The sequence below is a fragment of the Mustela erminea genome, chromosome 9, assembly GCF_009829155.1.
Source record: "Mustela erminea isolate mMusErm1 chromosome 9, mMusErm1.Pri, whole genome shotgun sequence".
Lineage (NCBI taxonomy): Eukaryota > Metazoa > Chordata > Mammalia > Carnivora > Mustelidae > Mustela > Mustela erminea.
The window spans coordinates 62,973,455-62,979,454 of NC_045622.1; positions in this window are offsets into that span (position 1 = coordinate 62,973,455).

Genomic DNA, 6,000 nt, shown 5'->3' on the forward strand with positions numbered 1-6,000 from the left:
AGTTTTTAACATTTGCTTTTGGCTTCTGGGGTGTTGGCTTGTTATGATTTCCCAAAGTGCAGTTGTTCTACTTACCGTGTTTGGAAGATGCAGGGTTTCTTGAATTTGTGGCTCACGGTCTTTCATGTCTGGAATATTATCACTGAATATTTCTTCAGAAAGTTCTTCTACTTCTCCTTTTTGCTTGGACTTCAATTGCACATGTGTTAAATCTTTTCACAATTTCCTGTATAGCTCTCATTCTTTTTGTATTTTTTTCTCCATCCAGTAACATGTATGTTCTCTACTGACCTATCTTTCAGTTTACTAATCCTCTTTTCTGCTGTGTCTAATCTACTACAAATTCATCCACTGAATTCCTAATTTATTCTCCATTTCTCAGATTTAAACTTGGTACTTTCTGTTTTTTTCAAAAAAATGTTTTTGTATTCAGTTCTCTGATGTGAGTCTTCATTTTATTCCTGTTTTCTTAGACATAGTTTTAATATTTATTTTGGAGTACCTGGCTTTTATGCATTTGATCCTGGCAAATTATTGGCATACCTTGTTCTTTTGTTTTTTGAATGATGGGCAATATGGATAAAAAGTTGTAGAGGATAAAAATGAGATTATCTTCCTCAAAATGTGTTCAATTTTCTTCTAGAAGGCAGATAAAGCACTGGATGAATCTCTTTGAAGAAATGGAATTTTAGTCCCCAAAAGGGTCATTCATGTAACGAAAGAACTCCGCGTCTCCTTGTACAGTGTAACTCCTGGTAAAACAGTGTCGGTTAGGTGCTATGCTGTGTTGGGGATGTTCTGGCTTGGCCTTATTTCTTGGATACGGTAATTACTCCTCACATCTGGTCTTTCAGGACTCCCAAGTAGAAGCATAAGATGTGACAGGTTTTCTCTATCTTTAAACAGGCTGTCTATCAGCACTTCCAAATGCCAGAATCTGCTGAGATCTTCAGCCTCCCCCAGGCAGATTGCCACCTGATGTTTTGATCTCTCACATGCAACTTGGAAGTTGTCAATTTCCTTAAAGAGAAATTACACATAGAATTTCAGGCTCAAGTCTCTTCTGTCTTCGGTTGCCTGCCCTGTTGCTGAAAACCCCAGGCTATAGCTTTTTGCTCAGTCTCCATTCCTGTTGATATCACTTGGCAAATGCTTTTATTTGTGAGGCTCCAGGAAGAAGTTACTGAGGAAATGACATTAAACTGAAGCATAAAGGAAAATGGGAGTAAGGTGGTCATTGCTAGCTGGAAATGCAGTTGCAGAAACAGGTGGGTGAAAGGAGAGATGTGGGAGGTTGAACTAATTATCTTTAGCTCAAAGTACAGGGTCTGGTACACAGCAAGCATTTAACAAATATCTGTTGGTTAAACATTAATTCTAATTCAATGAATATTTATTTGGTCTCTTTATTCCTCACACTAGATTATGAACTGAGGAAAGGAAGTTGAATGAATCGTGTGCTTTTCTTTCAAGAAGTTTGCAATGAAATATTTCTTAAAAATCCAATGGTTTCTACCCACATAGTAAGAATAAAGTGCTAGTTGCAATTTTTTTAAACTTTAAATTTTTTAAGGTTTTAAAATTCTTTAATGTATATATTTAAGGTGTACAACATGATTTCTGACATAAATATACATGTGAAATGATTAATGCAGTCAAGCTAATTAACATATCCATCTCCTCACACCTTTTTGGGTGTCGTGAATGTTGGGTCTGTAATCAAAGGAACGAGATTGATACAAAGCAAAGGTCAAGCAAAGCTTTATTTCATGCCAAGCATTGAGAATCAAACTGATCCGTCAGGGTCATCTCTTACAAAGAGGTGACCCTTCCCCACCTCACAGCCTAACTTTTATAGAGCAAAGGCCATGTGGTTGAGCCTGGCTACACACAGGTGGCCAATAAGATTACAATTTACCCTAGTAGATATTTGAACTAGCCTATCACCTTGGTCAGAACTGGGCGCCCAAAAGTTGGGGCCCACTCTCCCTGATAGCTAAGGAGACAGTATACATGCTCCACCTGGCCTGGCCTGCCCTTGTATCTGGGCTTTGCAAGTAAGTTCCTCTGGGAGGGGCAGGGTCAATCTAAGTTTACTGCATAGGGTCAATCTAAGTTTACTGCATAAACAACAAAATGGCTCCCTCTGGCTAAGTTGGCCCTTCATTCACCACTTTTCTTTGGAGATTAGTCAAATCTTTGACTTTTCAGCCAGTTCTATGTTCTCCCATTGTAAGGGGTTATATTGAGCATGTAAGACTAACATTTTTATCACTCTAATTTTCTTTTTTGTACAAATGACATTAGGGCATTTATAATGCGGAGGCCAAAAAGTAAAGTTAGTGCACGGTCAGCTGATGAGTTAGCCATTCACTGCTTTGTATATATAACCTTTTCCATTTTTCCTAATTCTGTTCATCTAATTTCCCACCTATACTTTACATAAACAGATAACAATAGGAGCCACAATACACAAACGGTTAACAATAGGAGCAACAATAAACTCATAGTCTTTTGAGTCTTAGCTTTTGTTCATGGTCAGCGGGGTCCATCGGCTGCAGTTTCCATCTCTGGGGGGCATCCTTGTCCTCAGCTCTTTTGATGTGACCTGTGTGAATCCAGGCCCTGATGCCTTCTACTTTTATTGCCTTCCGCGTGGTCAGGATGACAGTAAACGGTCCCTTCCAGCGAGGCTCCAGGTTTCCCACTTGGTGGTGACGTATCCAAACCAAGTCCCCAGAATGGTAGGGATGTGGCTCCACCTCCATCTCCATCCCAGTGTGGGCAGCTCGGATTCCTGCGTGGGCTTTTTTTTTAGACAGCCTGTAATGCCTGCAGTGACTGGAGTACAGACTGATCAGTCATTTCTGCTATAGCAACCTCTTGTAGCCGAGGGCAGAGCGGGAGGAGGGGCGAACATTATTCAAATGGGGTCACCTTGTTTAAGTAGGGTGTATACCGCGCCCTGAGGAGGGCACAAGGAAGGAGATCTACCCATCCACCGCCAGTCTTCAGAATTAGCTTTGTCAAGGTCTCTTTAAGGGTCTGGTTCGTTTTTCTCTACTTGCCTGGAACTCTGAGGCCGGTAGGCACAATGTAGTTTCCAATTAGTGCTTACAGACTTGGCCAGTGCCTGTGAGACTGAACTCACAAATGCAGGGCTGTTGTCTGACCTGATCGTGAGAGGCAGCCCAAACCTAGGAATTATTTCTTCTAATAGCTTTTTGGCTACCACTCCTGCCATCTCATATTTGGCGGAATAAGCCTCTACCCAGCCTGAAAAGGTATCTACAAAAACTAACATATACTTGTGCCCATATTTTCCAGGTTTCATCTCTGTAAAATCTATTTCCCAATAAATTCCTGGTTCCTTGCCTCTTTCTCTTTTCCCTCTTCCCATTCTAGTTCCTCCTGCATTAACTGCCAGGCATTGAGCACATCTATCAACTACATCCTGAACCATATGCCCTAATTTAGAAACCTGGCACTGCTTGCCTATAAGCTCCTTGAGTCTGCCTGTCCCCAGATGAGTACCCTGATGTATCTGGTCTACTAACTTCTTACCTAGTCTTTGAGGAAGAATTAACTTTTCTGTTTTAGTCTTAGCCCAGTCCGTTTCATAGTCCAATTTAGCCCATTTTTGTAAATACTTTAAATCTTCCTCTGAATAGTCTGGTTTTTCTGGTAGTGCTGGAGCCAGGAGTGTAACCAGCTCTTGCACTGTCTCTTGGGCTGCTTACTTTGTGGCTTGATCTGCTAATTGGTTTCCTTTTGAAATCAGATCAGTCCCCTTTTGGTGTCCTGGACAATGCAGAACGGCCACCTCTTTTGGGTCCCAAATAGCCTGGAGGAGAGCCAATATTTCTTCTCTGTTTTTAATTCCTTTTCCTTCTGCTATTAATAGGCCCCTTTCTTTATAAATAGCCCCATGTATATGGAGAGTAGCAAAGGCGTACCTGCTATCTGTATAGATGTTGCTGGTTTTACCTTTGGCCATCTGCAGTGCCTTAGTGAGTGCAATCAGCTCCGCTTTCTGCGCTGAGGTTCTGTGTGGCAGAGCTGCCATCCAGAGTTCCTGCTCAGGGGAAACCACTGCAGCCCCCGCATACCTCTTTCCATCAACCATGTAGCTACTCCTGTCTGTGAATAGAGTCGTCTTTGCATCCGGGAGGGAAATGTCTCTGAGGTCCGGCCTTATTCCTGTGACTTGGGTTAGGACCTCCCTGCAGTCGTGTGGGTGGTCAGCTAGCTCCTCTGGTAGCAACGTGGCTGGATTTATCACCACTTGAGGCTGGAAGGTCACTTTTGTTTCGTTGAGGAGGAGGGCCTGATACCCTGTCACTCGGGCATTTGTCATCCACTGATAGTCCAGAGAAGGCCCTCGATAGTGTGGGTGGTGGTCAGGATGAGACTTTGACCCAAAGTCAATTTACTTGCATCCTTGACCAGGAAGGCCATGGCAACAATTATGCGGAGGCAAGTGGGGAACCCAGCCACTACTGGATCTAGTTTCTTGCTAAGATAGGCTACTGGCCTTTGCCAAGGCCCCAGAGTCTGAGTCAAAACTCCTTTGGCCACCCCTGCTTTTTCATCCACATACAAGTGGAAGGGCTTGGTAATATCTGGGATGGTCAATGCTGGGGCACTCCGTAAGGCTGTTTGTAATTCCCAAAATGCTCCTTCTGCCTCAGCTGTCTACTCTATCATAGTGAGCCCTCCTTTTGCCAGTTTGTAGAGAGGTCAGGCAATCTCCGCAAACCGCGGTATCCACAGCCTACAGTAGCCCACCATCCCAAGAAACTCTCTCATTTGTTGGGGCGTGGTGGGGCAGGGTTATTGAATGATCACCTGTTTCCTGGACTCAGACAGTGAATGCACCCCCTTGTGGAGATAAAGCCTAGATAAGTAGCGTGGCTCTGACAGAGCTGTGTTTTCCTTGCTGACATCCGATATGATTTTTCCTGTAGAGTCTGTGAGAGAGCTTTCACCCCTACCCTCCCCCCCCCCCCCCCCCCCCCCCCCCCCCCCGGCAAACATGACTCATAGTCCTCAGCAGCTATTAGTAAGTCATCAACATACTGTAACAGAGTGACTCCTGGGTTGGAGGTTCTGTACTCACGCAAACCCTAGTGTAGGGCTTCGTCGAAGATAGTGGGTGAATTCTTGAATCCTTGGGGAAGCCTTGTCCAGGTGAGCTGGCCTTGGAATCCTTCCTGTGGGTCAGACCACTCAAAAGCAAAGAGGGGCTGAGACTCCCTTGCTCAAGATATGCAGAAAAATGCATCTTTGAGATCTAAGATGGTATACACAGTTCTTTTCAGGCCCAGGAGGGAGAAGAGGGTATAGGGTTTAGGCCCCGTTGTGTGGATATATTCAACCCATTTATTAACTTCCCGCAAGTCCTGAACGGGCAGGTACTCCCCAGTCTCCGCCTTTTTGATGGGCAGCAAAGGTGTGTTCCATGGAGAATTGCAAGGAACTAGGATCCCATCTCCTCGGAGGCGGTTAATGTTTTCTGATCCCTTGCTTTGTTTCCCGGGGGAGGCAGTACTCCCGGACACGAATAGCCGTGGCCATTGCCTTTAGTTGTACCACCACTGGAGGCCATCCCTTGACCAAGCCAAGGGGCTTCCCTTCTGCCCAGACTTCGGAAAACTCCATTAATGGTGTTTGGAGAAGGCTCCCTTCTCTTGTCTCCTGTGGTTCTGAGACTGGCTCATAAGTAAGGTATGCATCTACTGCTGCCACAAACATCTGCACAGTGGGTTGTCTCAAGGTTACAGTCCTATCTCCTTCTGAGAACTGAATACCAGCTCATAACTTCTGGAAGAGATCTCTTCCCATCAGGTTATATGGGGTATTAGGGAGGACCAAGAGTCGATGCTTGACTACGCCTGAGGCCGAATTTAAAGTCCTTTCTGTTGTCCACTTATGTCTTTCTGTGCCATTCGCCCCTTGTACCCAGACTTCCTCTCCGGATAGTTTTCCCATAGATTTAAG